This window comes from Lethenteron reissneri, chromosome 40 (assembly GCF_015708825.2).
Source record: "Lethenteron reissneri isolate LAM-NWPU_2019-01 chromosome 40, ASM1570882v1, whole genome shotgun sequence".
NCBI classification, from domain to species: domain Eukaryota; kingdom Metazoa; phylum Chordata; class Hyperoartia; order Petromyzontiformes; family Petromyzontidae; genus Lethenteron; species Lethenteron reissneri.
Genome location: NC_083818.1, coordinates 1239938 through 1261232, shown reverse-complemented (window position 1 = coordinate 1261232; position 21295 = coordinate 1239938). Strand labels below are relative to the sequence as shown.

At 53.9% G+C, this 21295-nt stretch overlaps 1 protein-coding gene across 2 annotated transcripts in view; it reads right to left on the bottom strand.

Annotated features, from left to right (window-relative positions):
• IGSF21 (immunoglobin superfamily member 21) overlaps positions 1 to 21295 on the bottom strand; it is a 109398-nt gene that overhangs the window by 75750 nt on the left and 12353 nt on the right. The window lies entirely within an intron of this gene.

The window sequence follows — 21295 nt, the reverse complement described above, 5'->3', positions numbered from 1 at the left end:
TAGAGAGGCGAGCGGTGGAGAGGCTAGCGGTGGAGAGGCTAGCGGTGGAGAGGCTAGCGGTAGAGAGGCTAGCGGTGGAGAGGCTAGCGGTGGAGAGGCTAGCGGTGGAGAGGCGAGCGGTGGAGAGGCGAGCGGTGGAGAGGCTTGCGGTGGAGAGGCTAGCGGTGGAGAGGCTAGCGGTAGAGAGGCGAGCGGTGGAGAGGCTAGCGGTAGAGAGGCTAGCGGTGGAGAGGCTAGCGGTCGAGAGGCTAGCAGTGGAGAGGCTAGCAGTGGAGAGGCTAGCAGTAGAGAGGCTAGCAGTGGAGAGGCGAGCAGTGGAGAGGCTAGCGGTGGAGAGGCTAGCGGTAGAGAGGCTAGCGGTGGAGAGGCTAGCGGTGGAGAGGCTAGCGGTGGAGATGCGAGCAGTGGAGAGGCTAGCAGTGGAGAGGCTAGCAGTAGAGAGGCTAGCAGTGGAGAGGCTAGCGGTGGAGAGGCTAGCGGTGGAGAGGCTAGCGGTGGAGAGGTGAGCGGTGGAGAGGCTAGCGGTGGAGAGGCGAGCGGTGGAGAGGCGAGCGGTGGAGAGGCTAGCGGTGGAGAGGCTAGCGGTGGAGAGGCTAGCGGTAGAGAGGCTAGCGGTAGAGAGGCCAGCAGTGGAGAGGCCAGCAGTGGAGAGGCCAGCAGTGGAGAGGCTAGCAGTAGAGAGGCTAGCAGTGGAGAGTCTAGCAGTGGAGAGGCCAGCAGTGGAGAGGCCAGCAGTGGAGAGGCCAGCAGTGGAGAGGCCAGCAGTGGAGAGGCCAGCGGTGGAGAGGCTAGCGGTGGAGAGGCCAGCGGTGGAGAGGCCAGCGGTGGAGAGGCTAGCGGTAGAGAGGCGAGCGGTGGAGAGGCGGGCGGTGGAGAGGCTGGCGGTGGAGAGGCTAGCGGTGGAGAGGCTAGCGGTGGAGAGGCGAGCGGTGGAGAGGCTAGCGGTGGAGAGGCTAGCGGTGGAGAGGCTAGCGGTGGACAGGCTAGCAGTAGAGAGGCTAGCAGTGGAGAGGCTAGCGGTAGAGAGGCTAGCGGTAGAGAGGCGAGCGATAGAGAGGCTAGCGGTGGAGAGGCTAGCGGTGGAGAGGCTAGCGGTGGAGAGGCTAGCGGTGGAGAGGCTAGCGGTGGAGAGGCTAGCGGTGGAGAGGCTAGCGGTAGAGAGGCTAGCGGTAGAGAGGCTAGCGGTAGAGAGGCTAGCGGTAGAGAGGCGAGCGGTGGAGAGGCTAGCGGTGGAGAGGCTAGCGGTGGAGAGGCTAGCGGTGGAGAGGCTAGCGGTGGAGAGGCTAGCGGTGGAGAGGCTAGCGGTAGAGAGGCGAGCGGTGGAGAGGCTAGCGGTGGAGAGGCTAGCGTTGGAGAGGCTAGCGGTGGAGAGGCTAGCGGTGGAGAGGCTAGCGGTGGAGAGGCTAGCGGTGGAGAGGCTAGCGGTGGAGAGGCGAGCGGTGGAGAGGCTAGCGGTGGAGAGGCTAGCGGTAGAGAGGCGAGCGGTAGAGAGGCGAGCGGTAGAGAGGCTAGCGGTAGAGAGTCTAGCGGTGGAGAGGCTAGCGGTGGAGAGGCTAGCGGTAGAGAGGCGAGCAGTAGAGAGGCGAGCAGTGGAGAGGCTAGCAGTGGAGAGGCTAGCAGTAGAGAGGCTAGCAGTGGAGAGGCTAGCAGTGGAGAGCGAGCAGTGGAGAGGCTAGCGGTAGAGAGGCTAGCGGTAAAGAGGCTAGCGGTGGAGAGGCTAGCAGTAGAGAGGCGAGCGGTGGAGAGGCTAGCGGTGGAGAGGCTAGTGGTGGAGAGGCGAGCGGTGGAGAGGCTAGCGGTGGAGAGGCGAGCAGTAGAGAGGCGAGCGGTGGAGAGGCTAGCGGTGGAGAGGCTAGCGGTGGAGAGGCTAGCGGTAGAGAGGCTAGCGGTGGAGAGGCTAGCGGTGGAGAGGCGAGCGGTGGAGAGGCTTGCGGTGGAGAGGCTAGCGGTGGAGAGGCTAGCGGTAGAGAGGCGAGCAGTGGAGAGGCTAGCGGTAGAGAGGCTAGCGGTGGAGAGGCTAGCGGTCGAGAGGCATGCAGTGGAGAGGCTAGCAGTAGAGAGGCTAGCAGTGGAGAGGCGAGCAGTGGAGAGGCTAGCGGTAGAGAGGCGAGCGGTGGAGAGGCGAGCGGTGGAGAGGCTAGCGGTGGAGAGGCTAGCGGTAGAGAGGCTAGCGGTAGAGAGGCTAGCGGTGGAGAGGCTAGCGGTGGAGAGGCTAGCGGTGGAGAGGCGAGCAGTGGAGAGGCTAGCAGTGGAGAGGCTAGCAGTAGAGAGGCTAGCAGTGGAGAGGCTAGCAGTGGAGAGGCGAGCGGTGGAGAGGCTAGCGGTGGAGAGGCTAGCGGTGGAGAGGCTAGCGGTAGAGAGGCGAGCGGTAGAGAGGCGAGCGGTGGAGAGGCTAGCGGTGGAGAGGCTAGCGGTGGAGAGGCTAGCGGTGGAGAGGCTAGCGGTAGAGAGGCTAGCAGTGAGAGGCGAGCAGTGGAGAGGCTAGCGGTGGAGAGGCTAGCGGTAGAGAGGCGAGCAGTAGACAAGCTAGCGGTGGAGAGGCTAGCGGTGGAGAGGCGAGCGGTGGAGAGGCTAGCAGTAGAGAGGCTAGCAGTGGAGAGGCTAGCAGTGGAGAGGCTAGCAGTAGAGAGGCTAGCGGTGGAGAGGCTAGCGGTAGAGAGGCTAGCGGTGGAGAGGCGAGCAGTAGAGAGGCTAGCGGTAGAGAGGCGAGCGGTGGAGAGGCGAGCGGTGGAGAGGCTAGCGGTGGAGAGGCTAGCAGTAGAGAGGCGAGCAGTAGAGAGGCTAGCAGTAGAGAGGCGAGCGGTAGAGAGGCGAGCGGTAGAGAGGCTAGCGGTAGAGAGGCTAGCGGTGGAGAGGCTAGCGGTAGAGAGGCTAGCGGTGGAGAGGCTAGCAGTCGAGAGGCTAGCAGTGGAAAGGCGAGCGGTAGAGAGGCTAGCGGTAGAGAGGCGAGCGGTAGAGAGGCTAGCGGTAGAGAGGCTAGCGGTGGAGAGGCTAGCGGTGGAGAGGCTAGCGGTGGAGAGGCTAGCGGTGGAGAGGCTAGCAGTAGAGAGGCTAGTGGTGGAGAGGCTAGCGGTGGAGAGGCTAGCGGTAGAGAGGCTAGCGGTGGAGAGGCTAGCAGTAGAGAGGCTAGCAGTGGAGAGGCTAGCAGTGGAGAGGCTAGCAGTAGAGAGGCTAGCAGTGGAGAGGCTAGCAGTAGAGAGGCTAGCAGTGGAGAGGCGAGCAGTGGAGAGGCTAGCGGTAGAGAGGCTAGCAGTGGAGAGGCTAGCAGTGGAGAGGCTAGCAGTGGAGAGGCGAGCAGTGGAGAGGCTAGCAGTAGAGAGGCTAGCAGTGGAGAGGCTAGCGGTAGAGAGGCTAGCAGTAGAGTGGCTAGCGGTAGAGAGGCTAGCGGTAGAGAGGCTAGCGGTAGAGAGGCTAGCGGTGGAGAGGCTAGCGGTAGAGAGGCGAGCGGTAGAGAGGCTAGCGGTAGAGAGGCTAGCGGTAGAGAGGCTAGCGGTAGAGAGGATAGCGGTAGAGAGGCGAGCGGTAGAGAGGCGAGCGGTAGAGAGGCTAGCGGTGGAGAGGCTAGCGGTGGAGAGGCTAGCAGTCGAGAGGCTAGCGGTGGAAAGGCGAGCGGTAGAGAGGCTAGCGGTAGAGAGGCGAGCGGTAGAGAGGCGAGCGGTGGAGAGGCTAGCAGTGGAGAGGCTAGCGGTAGAGAGGCGAGCGGTAGAGAGGCTAGCGGTAGAGAGGCTAGCGGTGGAGAGGCTAGCGGTGGAGAGGCTAGCGGTGGAGAGGCTAGCGGTGGAGAGGCTAGCGGTAGAGAGGCTAGCGGTGGAGAGGCTAGCGGTGGAGAGGCTAGCGGTAGAGAGGCTAGCGGTGGAGAGGCTAGCAGTAGAGAGGCTAGCAGTGGAGAGGCTAGCAGTGGAGAGGCTAGCAGTAGAGAGGCTAGCAGTGGAGAGGCTAGCAGTAGAGAGGCTAGCAGTGGAGAGGCGAGCAGTGGAGAGGCTAGCGGTAGAGAGGCTAGCAGTGGAGAGGCTAGCAGTGGAGAGGCTAGCAGTGGAGAGGCGAGCAGTGGAGAGGCTAGCAGTAGAGAGGCTAGCAGTGGAGAGGCTAGCGGTAGAGAGGCTAGCAGTAGAGTGGCTAGCGGTAGAGAGGCTAGCGGTAGAGAGGCTAGCGGTAGAGAGGCTAGCGGTGGAGAGGCTAGCGGTAGAGAGGCGAGCGGTAGAGAGGCTAGCGGTAGAGAGGCTAGCGGTAGAGAGGCTAGCGGTAGAGAGGATAGCGGTAGAGAGGCGAGCGGTAGAGAGGCGAGCGGTAGAGAGGCTAGCGGTAGAGAGGCTAGCGGTAGAGAGGCTAGCGGTGGAGAGGCTAGCAGTGGAGAGGCTAGCAGTGGAGAGGCTAGCAGTGGAGAGGCTAGCAGTGGAGAGGCGAGCGGTGGAGAGGCTAGCGGTAGAGTGGCTAGCGGTAGAGAGGCTAGCGGTAGAGAGGCTAGCGGTGGAGAGGCTAGCAGTGGAGAGGCTAGCAGTGGAGAGGCTAGCAGTAGAGAGGCTAGCAGTGGAGAGGCGAGCAGTGGAGAGGCTAGCGGTAGAGAGGCTAGCGGTAGAGTGGCTAGCGGTAGAGAGGCTAGCGGTAGAGAGGCTAGCGGTAGAGAGGCTAGCGGTGGAGAGGCTAGCGGTAGAGAGGCGAGCGGTAGAGAGGCTAGCGGTAGAGAGGCTAGCGGTAGAGAGGCTAGCGGTAGAGAGGCGAGCGGTAGAGAGGCGAGCGGTAGAGAGGCTAGCGGTAGAGAGGCTAGCGGTAGAGAGGCTAGCGGTAGAGAGGCTAGCAGTGGAGAGGCTAGCAGTAGAGAGGCTAGCAGTGGAGAGGCGAGCAGTGGAGAGGCTAGCGGTAGAGAGGCGAGCGGTGGAGAGGCTAGCGGTAGAGAGGCTAGCGGTAGAGAGGCTAGCGGTGGAGAGGCTAGCGGTGGAGAGGCTAGCGGTGGAGAGGCTAGCGGTGGAGAGGCGAGCGGTGGAGAGGCGAGCGGTGGAGAGGCTAGCGGTGGAGAGGCTAGCGGTGGAGAGGCTAGCGGTGGAGAGGCGAGCGGTGGAGAGGCGAGCGGTGGAGAGGCGAGCGGTGGAGAGGCGAGCGGTGGAGAGGCTAGCGGTGGAGAGGCTAGCGGTGGAGAGGCGAGCGGTGGAGAGGCTAGCGGTGGAGAGGCTAGCGGTGGAGAGGCTAGCGGTGGAGAGGCTAGCGGTGGAGAGGCTAGCGGTGGAGAGGCTAGCGGTGGAGAGGCTAGCGGTGGAGAGGCTAGCGGTGGAGAGGCTAGCGGTAGAGAGGCGAGCGGTGGAGAGGCTAGCAGTGGAGAGGCTAGCGGTGGAGAGGCTAGCGGTGGAGAGGCTAGCGGTGGAGAGGCTAGCGGTAGAGAGGCTAGCAGTGGAGAGGCTAGCAGTGGAGAGGCTAGCAGTGGAGAGGCTAGCAGTGGAGAGGCTAGCAGTGGAGAGGCTAGCGGTAGAGAGGCTAGCGGTGGAGAGGCGAGCGGTGGAGAGGCTAGCGGTAGAGAGGCTAGCGGTAGAGAGGCGAGCGGTAGAGAGGCTAGCGGTGGAGAGGCTAGCGGTGGAGAGGCTAGCGGTGGAGAGGCTAGCGGTGGAGAGGCGAGCGGTGGAGAGGCGAGCGGTGGAGAGGCGAGCGGTGGAGAGGCGAGCGGTGGAGAGGCTAGCGGTGGAGAGGCTAGCGGTGGAGAGGCGAGCGGTGGAGAGGCTAGCGGTGGAGAGGCTAGCGGTGGAGAGGCTAGCGGTAGAGGGGCTAGCGGTGGAGAGGCTAGCGGTGGAGAGGCGAGCGGTGGAGAGGCTAGCAGTGGAGAGGCTAGCAGTGGAGAGGCTAGCAGTGGAGAGGCTAGCAGTGGAGAGGCTAGCGGAATCCTAAGTGTGAGTACGCGAAGACTAGCAGTGGAGAAGCTCGCAGAGTGTATAGTGATAGGCTAGCAGTGGAGAAGCTAGCAGAGTATATAGTGATAGGCTAGCAGTGCGATCCAAACTAAAAAAAACCTCTTAAGGATAATAAGTATTATAATTAATAGTTGAAGGTGTACTAATAAAATGATTAATACTAATTAATACTCTCGTAAAAACATTAATTAGTAATATAATAATTACTAATATAATTAGTATTATAATAATTAATACTTGAAGGTGTCATAATAAAGTGATTCATAATAATAATGAATACTATAAAATAAACATTCATTAGTAATATAACAGTATAGATTTTAAGTTTTCGTGACTGCAGGGATCCATACTCTTTGGTTCTTTCAGTAAAGTCACGTAGGTATAAAATAAAATAAATTAAATCACGACGTTTCGGGCGCAACACAAGCAAGCATCGTCAGGTGGAAAACAAAGAAGACAATAAAACGTCGTAATTTAATTTATTTTATACCTACGTGACTTTACCGACAGAACCAAAGAGTAGTAATATAACAATAAAAAATATAATTAGTATTGTCATAGTTAATATTTGAAGGTGTCATAATATATAATTCGTCTTATAACAATTAACAATTTAAGGTGTCATAATAAACGACGGGAGGCGCTCGTAGAGCCGTGCGACAGCACCGAGCGACGCGAGAGAGAGACGGAGAGAGTGGTGGGGATTGTAAACAAGCGGAGAGATTTTATACAGAATCTCGACAGCGAGAAAACCAAGATGAATATATACGGCGGGAGTGTGGTCATTTATTTTCACTGGAGCAGCAGCAGAAGGATGGTCCAGATGTCACACTTGAAGAAGCGACCACTGTACACAGACCGGTACAAAGGTGGCGAAACCTCCACCGGACCGCGAAGCAGCAGTGTCAATTCTCATCATCATAACCGAGTGTACTGGGCGCTGTCGTTCTTGTGACGCATTAACTGGTGCTGCTGATTATACAGCCGCTCCGTGTGCTGGTTATCACAGCGGGATGCGATTTTAGTGTGTTGTCGCCGCTGCGTGTGCGCGTGTGTGCCGATCACGTTCGAGTAAAAAAAATAACTTCCAGTATAAAATGTTCTTGTTCAATTGTGGCAAAAATTGGGAGCGTGACGCACGACACCACGGGCTACCGGGCCGCTGCTCCCTTCCTACGACGCTCCACGGGATTCTTCCAAACGTCCGCTGCGGAGCGGACGGCGCAGACTCCATAGCGGACCGCGGTGTTAACCAGGGTGGCCCGCCAGGATTGAACCACGATGCCTCGGCAACAAGATCGGCAAAAACGTGCCGCGGCTGGGCCACGCTAGCGCACCACCCAGTAATCGTGGAATCCTGGCCCAGCGTTGGCCGAACGTCGGTGTCAACGTCGGTGCCATTGTCGGTGTCAACTTCCATCCACATGCCAACGTTGGTACCAACGATTCCAGACATGGGCAGATTTTTTTTTTAGAAGGTAAATAATCCAAAACACAAATTAAGCAGGGCTAAGGAAGCACAACAACCACTTTGTTTCGCCAAACCCTCTGTATTTATGAACATCATTTTTTTACGATTGAGAATCAAAGGGGTGCAAGGCTGCAGTAAAGGTTAATGACAACTGCTCTACACGAACAACAACAACACTGACGATGATAATCCCCTTAACAACAGCAGCAGCAGCTGTAACCTCCACCCGAGTTTCCACATCTCAATGAAATCCTCCACTTCCCCAGCCCCCCCCCACTCCCTCTATATTTCCCCCCAACCCCCCATCCGCACCCCCCCCCCTCCTACAAATGGAATTCTGTCGAAAAACACAAAGTTAATCGATGCAGTAATTAATCTTGCGATCAGTTCCAAGAAAACGAATTAGGGGCCTTCAAGTGAGAGTGCGGGGAAAGGAAAGCCAGGGAGGAGGGGGGGGTAGGCACTGGTGGTGAACCTGAGGCGGTCAGAGTGGGGGGCTCAGGCGTAATGCGGATCTCCTTGTTGTGGTTGTACGCACGATGGGGTAGGGAGGGGAGGGAGGGAGAGAGGGGAGAGGGGAGGAAGGGTAGGAGGGAAAGGGAGGAGAGGGAGGGGGAGGAAGGGGAGGGAGATGTCGGGAGAGAGGGGAGGGAGGGAAGAGAGGGGAGGGAGGGGATCGAGGGAGGGAGGGGATCGAGGGAGGGAGGGAGGGAATGGAGGGAGGGGATCGAGGGAAGGAGGGAGAGCTGGCGCTGGCGGCTTGAGGAGCCCTTTCATCCAGCAGTGGATCAATCGTGGTCGTTGTCGACGACGATGGTGAGCAACTGTTATAAGGATTTGGTCGTAAGCGACACATGGGACAGCCAGGTCGACTTGGGACGCCGTGGCTTGGGCTCTCGCTTGCAGAGACAGAGAGAGAGGAGGGATGTTTGTGTCTACGAAGAAAGTAGCACACATTGATTTTGTTTCACAATGGGAAAGTCCGTGAAATCTTTCATTTAAAAAAAAGGGGGGGGGGGGGGTAGCACATAAATCAAAGCAATGGAAAAAAAACGAAATGATGAACGAAGCAAAGTAGCGACTAAACCGAGCATCTTCTTGTTTCCTCTGATCGTAAAAAAACAAGGAGGGAGGGAGGACTCAAGAGACGCGAGGAGGAACCGGAGACGAGAGGAAAGTCAGCAGCAACAGCTGCCACGCGGTCAGCCGGCCCCGCACCAACGATTGCCCGAGCTCTAGGGTACCCTACATATACTTATTTATTTAGATGTTATCGGCCAATTAGCGAGAGTGTTTTACATGTGGCAGGAAACCGTGGCGGCCGTTGCTCACACGCGTGCGAACACACACTCACACACTCGCATTATCGCAAGGGCTCGGCAAAACCTGCGGCTCCAGAGCCGCATGCGGCTCCGAAGCAGTCCTACGGCTCTTCGTAGGGCTGCTTCGTGACCGTTTTTCACATCGAAATTGCGGCTCTTGAAATACTGAGTGAATTAAAACATTTCATCACCGAATTCGAAAAACGGAAATGAGCTCTTCTTGTTATTTTGGTCCCCCCCCCGAACCCCTGCTTTACACCATACATATGGAACAGGTGGAGTCGGTACAGATGGAGATTAATCCGCACTTTTTCTGTAGCGCATTCTCCTGCCGAGCCAGGCTACATGGCACCCCCTCCAGGGAGTTTCGGCAGCACTTGTGTGGCCCGCCAACCCTCCCTCGCCATTCGGTGGCTTTGCCCCCAGAGAGCCCCCCACCCCCCACCGGGGGCGAGGGGTAATCGCGTCGGCATCCGCCAGCCCCCACACAGAGCCAGCGCCGTCGGGGCAGGAACAGCGCGGAGTGACGCGCTCCGTGGTCTGGAATTCGTAACCGCAGTCTCTCACGCAAGAGGGGAGAGAGCCTTTTGATTTTTCCACTCGTGCATTCGCTAATCCGTGTCTTCTGTGGTCTGCGCTGATGGGGTTAAGCGCTCGAGTAGGAATAAAGACGATGGTAATACTGATGTTGATAATTGCCAGGTTTACGGTATGGATTTTTGTGCAGTGGTGGTGGAAAACCTCGCTAAGTGGTGGTGATTGTGTTGATGATTGGCATTGTGGTTTTTTTTTCCTCTGAAATGTTCTTGTTCTTGCGCTAGAGTTGTCCGAGTGAGTGAGTGAGCGAGCGTGTCTGTCAATGTACGAACGTCTGTCGTTCATAATCAACTCGTCATAATCTCAGTATTATTTGATTATTGTGTCTGAGTGTGTGTGTGTGTGTACGTTAGTGGGGAACGGTAGTCTAGCACGTTGCGTACTGCGCTAACAACCCCGCGACCCGAGTTCTATTCCCACTCATGGCTACAAACACCGGTGAAGATGATCTGAACTGGGCCTCCCCTCGGTCGACTCGGACTCAAATGAGTACCTGGTGCGGTGTGTAAACATCGCCACTAGGGAGACAAAGGCGGCTGTGCGTGGTGCTGTCCACCCACCCCTCGTGTGCCGTGCCGGCCTTCATAGGTGCTCCCTAACATTACTTGCCCAAACTGTGTCCAGGCTATACGGGGGACCTTTGTCTTTTGTGCAGGTTAGCTGTGCGCGCGTGCGTGCGTGAACACGGAAGTGGTGTGGTGCGTAAACACCATCACTGTTCAGTGTCCGAGTGTTTCTGTTTGTGATTGCGTGTGGCTGGACCCACCTCTGCATCTAAGCGTGAATGCATTCAGCGCATCGCCATCGCCATCACCACCATTCGGGTCCGCAGCTCCCAGATCTGACTGTGGGCCAACGCCCTTTCTCCCAACTCACTTTTACTGAAATAGCTACGGATGGTTTTTAATCCCGTATTTACGACTATAACGAGCCAAGGATATCTGTGTGTCCTGCGCGCGACGTCACTCCACGTCGGCCAGCCCCCCTCATTAATAATCATGAACAGGTGACGTCCTCCACATGGATTTAAGTCGAGGTACACCAATTGTTCTCTTTAGCCCCCCAACACCCCCCAACACGTTCCATTCACTGGCTACCACATTCAGATAAGCGCCTCCCCCTTAACTTGTATTTAAGAGCTTGTCTCTTGGAATTTTGCCTCACTTGATACAGTAAATTTGAGCTGTGACGGTTCCACCTGATGACGGAGACTTGTGTTGCCTCCGAAACGGCGTGATTTATTATTTTATTTATATTATTACTAGCTGTACTACCCGGCTTAGCCCGGGCCTTGTATCCACCACGGCCGGCCGCCTTTGTCTCCCCAGTGGCGATGTTAATACGCCACACCAGTTACTCGTTTTGAGGCTGAGTCCCTCCCTCGCCACTCTCCCTCCCTCGCCACTCTCCCTCCCTCACCACTGTGTAGAGGACGTGAAACTTTTATGAATTTACCTCAGAGTGGCGTGGTGGGTGTCGAGGCCTAGCACCGTGCAGAGCCTCCCGCCTCGCCTGATTTTCCCACCCGGCTGACGCTGGGTACGGGTGCCGGTCCCCCCCCCCCCCCCCCCCCCCCGCGCTACAATAATACTGTGTAATCGCTATAATTTAATAATCGACCGACCTTATAATAGTAATAGCACACATTGTGGTGGGGGGGAGTGAAGAGGACGTGAAACTTAGATGAATTTACCTCAGAGTCGCGTGTTAATGCGGTGGCCTATTTTTAACGGGAATTAAAAATGGCGTCCACCCCGCGTCTCATCGCTAGCCGTTGCCAGGGGCAACCGCCGTCCAATGAAAGCGGCGAAGGCGTCGCTAGCCGTTGCCAGGGGCAACCGGCGTCCAATGAAAGTGCGTATGGTCCGGGGACACACACACAGACAGACAGACAGATTCGCGATTTTATATATATAGATTTCTATAATTTTTATTATTTATTTTTACCTACGTGACTTTACCGAAAAAACCTAAGAGTATGATCCCCCCCTCATTAATAATCGTGCGTGGGTGACGTCACTCCACATGTAGCGCCCCCCCCCCTCATTAATAATCATGAGCAGGTGAGTCACTCCACATCGAACAGCTCACCTCATTAATAATCATGAAGAGATGACGTCTTCCAAATGGACACCCCCTCCATGAATAATTAGCGAGTGACGTCACTCCACATGGGGGGGGGGGGATGCGCCTCCTCCCCCCTCCTCGGCGTCAACTCACAACCCTCACTACAAAGGCAGAACCCTCACATCACGTGATCTCCGTAACGCGATTGATACATCAAAGTAAAAAGGACGTCATGATGAACAAGGGATTATAACCTTTACATGAAATAAGTCTATGTCACCGCGGCCTAACAAATTGCACACGAATTGATGCAATGAATATATCACGTCGCGGTCTGCTTTTCGCTTGCAAATTCCAGATTTACTGAAATACACCCGTCTTTGGATGGGCGAAAGGCTAGTACAATAATATGTTAAGCTATAACTATATTATATGCAAGGTGCTTGAAAAAAATGTCGCATGACGCTACCACGTGCCCCCATCACCACCACCGCCATGAACATTACAATCACTCATCATCTTCATCATTACCATGATCACTACCATCACTCATTATCATCACCACCACCACCATGAACATTGCCATCACAGTATCATTATCAATCACCACCATCACCGTCGCCGTCATCAGCATCATCACAGACACCACCACCTCCAGCAGGCTGTTTTCACGACTTGCCCCCACCACGGGAATGTGGAATTTCCACGACAGCGATGAGTTTCACACTCGGTCGGGCAGGGGGCGGCACGGGAACGGCTCGAGGCGCAGGCCCGTGGCGCCCCTGCGGGCGGAAGAGGCCTTCGCCACAGAGGGGCCTGGCGTCTCGTGGAAGAGCTGGGAGGACCCACACTTTATAACAGGAGCAGAATATTGATTAATACCGGTAGGAATCAGACGAGCTATGAAGCTCTTTTTTACAAATATCCAGTAGGGGCGCGGGTAACAACGTTACAACAGCAAACAGAAGAAAAACACGACAGTAGCAACAAAGTATAAGAAAGGTAAACAAATCACCCAACCACAAATACAGCTTAACCATCCCCATCACACCAGGCAAGGCCCCCCGAGGTATCAAGTTTTTTTCGAGAAGTGACCAGGCCACAAACGACAGCTCAACAAAGTAGCCCATCATTTGGACATTTACATAGCAGCAAAATCATCGAAATCTCAATGCACGTTTCTTAACCACCGCACGCGGCCTGCTGGGTCACACTGGTCAACAAAAAAAAACATTTTTTTCTGGCCTGGACTTTTGCAGCTGTTGTAGACTAATTTCAGGGTGCTGATTCCAAATCTGATCTCAGATTTGCTCTATCACATCATTTTTATGCTATCGGCATACCCCATTTTCATTGATTTTATCCAAAATTAACTCTGTCACTTATTATTGCAAGTTGTTGCGAGTCAGTGACTGCTTTAGTGTTAAAATATGGTGCTGTATTTTTAGGTTAGTGTGTTTATAATATCATTTAATGTAGATATCACATTTATGTAATATTTTTCTTCTGCAGTTTTTATTGAAAATGCAATATTTGATATCTCAAAAACCTGATGTGATAGACAAAAACTGATGCCAGGTTTGGAATCAGAACCGCAAAATTACCTTAAAACCGTTGGAATACCTTATGCCAGAAAAAGTTGTTGACCAGTGTCATAGACGACGTGCGATGGTGGGACGCCCGCACGCACACAGCTCCCCTTGGGTGAGGACAGAGGCGGCTGGGGTATGGGTGGGGGCGGGTTAAACAAATAGCCGGATCGCTGTAGGTCAACCACCGCCAGGGATGGGAGTCGAACCGGCGACCTCCGGGTGGCAAGTGCGGCCGTGTGCACCCGCCACACCGCAGCGGCAGAAGCGGCATCCGTCCCGTGCGTCATAGTCGGGGCGACATTTATCGGGGACGTGCTGTTGATGTGATGAGTTTGGGCACGAGAGGGAGGGCGAGCCGAGGAGAACGCGCGGAGCCACCCGCAGAGATTTTCCCCGTCTGTAATTTATTTTTCGGCTCGGATTTGCCACGCGCACGGTACAATATTGGGTCGTGCAGAACCTCATCCACCCCACACGGCCAACGAGGAACAAACCGTGGCCAATTCATTACCACTTCAGAAATAATCATTTGCCCAAGCTCTGCTGTCCTCTACATGTCAAGGGGCTACGAGCCAATCAATGAGTGTTTTAACATGCGAAGGGTAACCGGAGCAACCCGCCAGGAAACCCGACGCGTGTGAAGGGGACACGATCGATCCCCCCCATACTCATGGAACAGATGAAGTTGCACATTTCGCCATACCGCCTTCTCCCGGCGAGCCGGGGACATGACAACTCATTCTCGACGCCCATTGGGATGGACTGGATTGTTGAACTTTTTATTTCGCGCCGCACGTAGCCAACCGTGCTAATTGGACTTGCGGAGGCTCACCCACCCCCCGTGATCCACCAAGTCCCCCTCCCCCCATTGCTGCTGCCTCCACAGCGCCAGAGGAAAACTGCCAGCCACTGCCAGCCACGTGCAGTGGCCTAGCCACAGCCAGTCACTGCCAGCCACCGCCAGGCACGTGCAGTGGCCGAGCCACCGCCAGTCACTGCCAGTCACTGCCAGCCACTGCCAGCCACGTGCAGTGGCCTAGCCACCGCCAGGCAGCGGGGCTCTCTGATTAAATAGCAAGCGAGGGATGCACGGTGGTGGGAGTGGGGTGGGGCCGGTGTGGTGGCCATAACTCAGTCATGAGCTCTGGGCCCGCGAGCCAACTTCAGAGTTAATGGATTGAGATGCAAGCAGTGGTGGAGTGGTCATCAGGGGCCCGTGGGGTCAGGCCGCGCCAGCGTGGTGGAGCAAATAAATAAATAGATGCGACATTATCAATAAAATATTACAATATTCGGCTGCATATGTTCGAGTTTACTGTTTGCATGTTAACTGAAAGCAGGAAGTCAGAATGGGCTTTATTCTCTCCTCCTGTATCTTGTCCTAAAGCTGTTTATCTGTGTCGGTGGTGGAGGGCCGGCCACAAAAACCACCACCACGACGTACATCCCTTTCTCAATGCACCGCTGGATGAGGTGCGGGTCACGTGGAATGTATTTGACCATACTTCACCACTGTAGTCGGTGCGGGTTGGTTAGGGCAGTGGTTTTTAACCTTCACTGCAGCCTTGCACCCCTTTGGTTCCAAATTGTAAAAAAATGTACGATGTTAATAAATGTATCGGGCTTGATGAAATTAAGTTGCTGTTGTATGTACATGCCAGTGATTAATTTATGATGTCGATGATTTACCTTCTAAACAAATCTGGCAATGTTTCGCACCCAGAGAAAGGGCATCTCGCAGGGGGCGCGTGCAATCCCAGGTGAAAAACCATTGGTGTAGGCAGTGGCAGAGCTGCGGCAACATAGATGTGCAGTACAACAATTGATGTTGCGGCACTCTTTTGCTGGCCACCACGTAGTCCCACAGCGGCCTCTGGCCACGTGGCATGCCTCCCCGTTATCCACCAAGTCCCCCTCCACGTGGCATGCCACGTGGCATGATGCTAATGATTGATGCTGACTTTAATCAATTTGATGATGAATTCGATGTCAGCACAAATCTTTGTGATCAAGGTGGAGCATGTGACGACGGTTGATGATGATGACGACGATGATGACGATGATGACGACGATAATCATGATGACAGACTATTCATATATTCTTAACATTTGTGGTCAAACAAAACCGGATGATGACAGCTTGGGAAGGAGGCCTTCGTCCAGCAGCGGATTGATAACGACTGGTAATGATCGTGAATGGGATTCCCGAAGATGATGAGGACAATACTTTAGTAGTGAAGATGACTTTTCTGTCCATGGTGATACGCTTGAATATGATCATCTTGTATGAGTTGCTCATATCATGTTGTTACAATATTAATTTTGTGGGATTCAGAAATAACGAGATTAAGTTTTAATTAGGTTGCGTTTGTGTTTGTTCACGAGTGCGTCTGTGATAATGTGTGCATGTGTGTATGTATGTATGTGTGCATGTGCGTGTGTGTGTATGTGTGCATGTGTGTATGTATGTGTGCATGTGCGTGTGTGCGTGTGCGTATGTGAGGAGCGGTAGTGTAGCGGTTAGCGCGTTGCACTACAAACCCGGCGATCCGAGTTATATTCCCGCTCACGACCAACACCTCTAGGTCGACTCAGCCTAAATTGAGTACCAGTGTGGTGTGTAAACATCACCACAGGGGAGCCAAAGGCGGCCGGGCGTGGTGCTGGCCATTCACCCCCTCGTGTGCCGTTCCAGCCTTCATAGGTGCTCGCTAACAGCACTTGCCCCTACAGTCGTTTAAGGATACACGGGGAATCTTTGCCTTTTGGAGCGATGGTACAGTGGTCAGGCCATAAAGAAGGCTGCTGCTGTCTCTAATGTAGGCCAATCAGTTTCAAAGACAATGCCATCTATTATGAGCGCATGTGTTGTTTGCATGTTCAGCACAAATACGGTGTGTGGTTAATGCACTACTTGATTCCTTGCTCCTGTTTTATTGCCAGGAAGGGTAAAAATAAAATAACCTATGCTTATTTTTCATACTTTGATGCTGGAAAAAAAAAGAAAATGTCCCGTTGATATGTCAGTGCATTGTTGCTACGAAACCGGCGACCTGGATTGGAACCCCCAAGCAGGCGCCGACGAAGGTTGGGGAGTGAAACCTAAAAGCAAACCGGGGGGACCCCTCGGGATCGACTCCTTTGGTGCGCGGCGTGGGTATATCAGCACCGGGGGAGACAAAGGCGGCCGGGCGTAGTGCTCTCCCCACTGCCCCCCCCCTCCCCTGCATACGCCCTTTTTCCCGGCCTCAATTGGTGCTTGCGAACAGCAACTTGGCCCCAACGGTTTTAATGAATCTCCAAGCGGGATGTGGGGGGGGGGTGATCTTTGTGTAAATGTCTATGAATATATGGATGAGTGGTTCCCAGTATGTGAGTGTGCGCACGACGACCAAGCGAGTGAATGTGCCACTGCCGCTGCGTTGTGTGTGTGTTTGTTTAAGGAGCGGTGGTGCAGCGGTTACCGCGCAGACGCTACGAACCCGGCGACCCGAGTTAGATTCCCACACAAGGCCAACACCGGTGACTGATTACACTGGTTTACAGCCAAAATGCTTCCGAAATAAATGTAGTCCAACTTCACTAATTCCCGGTCACTGAGAATGAAAATGATGCTTAAAATTGTTGATTGCCTCTAGTTTTCAAGATATGCTACTGGGTCAATATTTACGACCCTTGACTTGGGAATGGTGGAAGATAAGTGAGTTATAAAAGGAAGGGATCTCAATTTAAACCAGAAATTACTAAAATACATCTTTGACTGGATCTATGAATCCATTTATGACAGGGTTTGGACAGTATTTGCTTTTTGAGCAAAACAATGAATGATGCAATCTGAACCTGGTATTGCACCATACATGAAATGAATTGCGTCATGTTATTCCTAGAAGTCATGGATGATGCAATCATAACTAGGCTTACATCCCTCTGCTGAACAAATTGCCCTATATCAGCTCTAGAAATCAGGCAGTGTCGTGCTCTTTTTTTGTCAGTGTTTGATTTAGCAACAGGACACATTTCTGCTTCACCAAAGTGAGCAGACATACCTCATACTTCTGTGAACAAAGCAGATACCTTCTGCTATGTTTGTGGTGAAGTGACTTTTGCATCACAAAAGCACAGTATAACCACAATTATTGAAGTTTTCGTGACTGCAGGAATCCATACTCTTTGGTTCTTTCGGTAGTCACGTAGGTATAAAATGAAATAAATTAAATCACGACGTTTTGGGTGCAACACAAGTGCCCGTCATCAGGTGGGACAACCACAGCAAGAAACAATTGCTGAAGTGGGCAAAAGGGGCTGCTTATAACAAGAGGCTATATAAGTAAGAGAAGGGGGGGAGGAGCCAGGGAGGAGAGACAGGGAGGGTGGGGGTGTGGGTAGGGGGAGTGGAGAAGTACAAGCTCCAACAACGAGTACGGCAAAATGTCGGGGCTGGGAAGTGAGCCAGGCTGTGGGGTAGGAGGCTGAAGAAACTGGAGATGCGGATATGAAGGCAAACTATGAAGCAGTTAAGGTTTTACCTGTTTAATAACATCCTTCCAATGATTGCTCAATTTGTATCCATCTTCTCGGTTGAAATTATGTCTATGTTTATATATCTGGATGGCTTCATGGACAAACCTTTGATAGTAGCCTGAAGGTTTGCAAAGCGCCTTGGTCTTGGAAAAAAACAATAGCGAATGTTTTCATGGAGAAATTTGAAACAGATGCCATCCAGACATCCACCCTACGTCCTTCATTGTGGAAGAGATATGTGGATGACACTTTCGTCATTTGGCCGCATGGCCTACCAGCACAGAACTAATTCCACAATCACATCCATTCCATACACCAATCCATTAAAGTCACCATGGAAGTGGAGACGGATGGTAAGCTACCATTTCTGGATGTTTTGTTTGAGAAGAAACCTGATGGCTCTTTGGGACACTGTCTACAGGAAAGCTACCCACACATATTCCTATCTGAAACCTGAATCCCACCACCATCCAGCACAGAAGAATTCCCTCATCAAAACACTGCATCATAAGGCCCACTGCATCATAAGGCCCACTGCATTGCTGACCAACACCACCTAGCCAGTGAACTAAGCTGAGATTAGGAGCACTCCCTTTAAGAGTGTGCTCCTAATCTCAGCTCATTACCTGTGTAATGCGGGCGTAAATGGGCGGGGCGGATATGACGATCCGAGAGGGAGGAGTCAGGGTGACGTGGGGGAGAAGTTATAGCGGGGAGACAGGAAGCTATCTGGGTCAGTCGGGGGAGTGAAGGGTGGTGAACACGTTGGGTGGTCGCCGTGCCTCAGCCTGGTGGCTGAGGGGCTCATGACGGTGCCAGCCAGCGGGGTGGAAGAGAGAATGGAGGATTGAGGTTGGAGATGGCGAGGTAGCCATAGAGGCCACGAAGGGCTAACTTGGGAGGTGGCGAGATCGCCACGCACGGAGGAACAGGGAGCAGCGATGGAGCTGCTGTGGGGGCAGCCGGAGGGCTGCACCAAGAGCCTGCAGCGGAGCTGCAGGAGCGTGGAAGGCTACGGGAGCGAAGGCAGATGTGGGGCTGCCAGGGAGAGAGTCTCAGGAGGAGTGCCGTGTGGGAAGGAGAACGCGAACCCCAAATAAAGGACACGGAGTCAGTAAGAAGTGTCTGAGTCCTTTTATTACACTGGTGTCAGAAGTGAAACGGCATCTCAAAACAACTGAGAGAAAGAAGAAAAAAAAGAATATTCCTGCTACATCATCCGACGACGACGACCTTCCTCAGACGGTGGACCTGCCTGCGATGGAAGAGGAGATCCGTTCTGGAACGAGTACGGGTCCGGGTGAGCAAGGTGTCGCCGCGTCGGTGGACCTGTCTGTGCCGGAGGACGCCAACTTACGATGGAGACAGATGGCGATGCAGATGGGGACCTTGAAAATCGTGCTGGCGCAACTGTGTGAGTTCACCACGCCGAGGACGACGTCGGGGAGGCCCGGTGGTGATCCGCAGGCCTCTGCCTTTCCTGCGCTGCCAGCGCCATTGCCACGTGGCACGAAGACGCCATCTTGTCTTCACCGCGGCGGGAGGACGCCGCCATCTTCAACATCGCGGCGGAGAGGCAGCCTTGCGCTGCCATCTGGAGGTGCCGCGGGGTGAGCAGCCTGCTGTGAGCTGCTGGTTTTCGAGGGGGTGCTGCGAGGAGAAGACGCCGATGCTGCAGCTGCTGGGGCGGGAGCTTCCCGTCCTGGCTCGGGTGCGTGACAACGGAGCCGTCAAGTCGCCGAACGAGTTCTGCGAGGCGTCTCAAGTTGCCACCCTGCCGTCCTCTTCTTGCTGCAGCCCCGGGCGAGTCATAACGATACGCACCCGGCCTTAACACACACCTCACTCATCTTTCGAGGGCCGGGGGGCTATTTTGGTTTTCTCTTATGACTCGATTGTGCGGAGCGCGGTTCGGACTGTGTGTATATGTGTGTAATAACGATGAACGCGCTATCTGCTTGTTGCTTGGTGTCAATATAAGTGTGTGCGTGTGTTGAGAATGGACGGAGAGTCTGCTGTATTTGCTGAGTGTCAAATTGTGTGTGTGCGCTGCTGCGTGGAGTTGTTATCTTGATGGTGAAGTTAATTATTAACTTGGGAGCGTCGGGTATCTTGCGCTGTATTATTTGTGGGTTACCTTGTGTGATGGGCTTAATTGAAAAAAAATATATATTTTTTTTTGGTGTATTGTGCTGCGAGGTGCTGTGTGCGATGCGATTGTTGCAAGAGAGAGAATAATTGTGTTGTTGCTGCAAAGTTACGACAGGATTAATGGTGTGTTGGTTGCCTGCAGATCTGCTTGCTATTGTGCTTAAATGTACGCGTGTGATCGCGATATGCTGATTGCATGTGCTGTTATACCGTTCTGTATGGTTATGGGGTGCGATGCAGTGGTTGACTATTGGAATTGAGATTGTTATTATATTGTGCGTACTTGTTGGAAATTGGTAACAAATTGGAGGGGGACCCAAAAATTTGGTTGTATGGGTGTTGTGCACACGAGATTGCGTGTATATTATAGGGGTAATTGAGCTTTTTGAAAATGAGAGTGCGCGATGACGCCGTTGTGGGTGGCTTAGATGTTAATGCTAATGGGATCGTAAATGGGCGCCAAGTGGCGTCGTGTATTGGTTGATTGCATGCAGCCACGAGTTGCTTTGCGAGTTGGGTTGTGTAACTAATGTGGTTGGTAAAATATTGGTTAAAAATTCCCCGATATGACTGCTGCGCGCAGCAAGCTGGGGCTGTGCGTCTATCGTTGTTGGGGTTGTTACAATAAGACGGGGGATGCATTTTGTGACCCCCAGCATAGGGAAGCTGGGGTGCACGAATGGAGAAAACTGGCCACGTGTTCGCACGTTGGGCCGCCATTTTCTGGCCACGTGTTCGCACGTTGGGCCGCCATTTTGCGCGCACGCGGGGTATGGCGACGATGCGCTTTGCGGAAAGGGCCGCCATTTTGAGTGCGCGCGAGAGATTGCGCGAACGCGCTGGGCGAAGGGGGACGCCATTTTGAGCGCGCGGGAAAAACCGGGGTGGGGCAAATATTCCATCTGTTATGCCTGCCATTGTTGATTGGGTGATGCACGAGTTGTGGTCACATCGGCCTATGGCTGATGGCTGACCTGACAGCCCGGAGGCGAAACCTCCGTGGTATGTCTTAAACTAATGGGCCATGTGCTCATATGGCTCGGGGAGTCATGGTTCAGTTGTGCGGTGGCAGACTGAACCTGGTGTGCCGGGGGCTCACGGGATCTGGGTTAGGGTGTTATTGTCTCTATAAGAGAACATTGCCCCGTGGGGGGAGTACAGGGGGTCTGGCATTGCTGGGGGATGAACCTTCCCTGGGCTATAAAGCATCGGACTATACGAGGCTGGTGTGTGTCCATCTCTGATGGGATAGTAAGGGAGGAGCATGGCCGAGTTGCTGCTCATCCCCGAAATTGCACTAGCTGAGAGTATGGTCAGTGGATGTTGCTGTGGGTTGACGACCACGGTGGGGGTTAGGGCGAGTTAAACGTTACCGCTGGGGAGCGTGGCTCTCTCCACGCGAGGGTGTGTGATTAGGTGTTTTGTTGGGTTGCTGAGAGTGACCGTGGGTACATGCTGTGTACGTGCGATGTCTGTGCTGGTCCTCAAGGGAGGACTGCTGGTGGGCAAGAGCAGGAAATTTTGTTGTTGTTGTTGTTACGTGTAAATAATATTGTTGTTAAAATGTAAATACTGGGGCATCCATTGCGTTTATTTTGGGTATTTATGGGGAGTTTTTTTTAAGCGGGCCGGATTTACATCATCTCCACTACCCTGGGGCCGGGTGGCTGTCGTGTACGA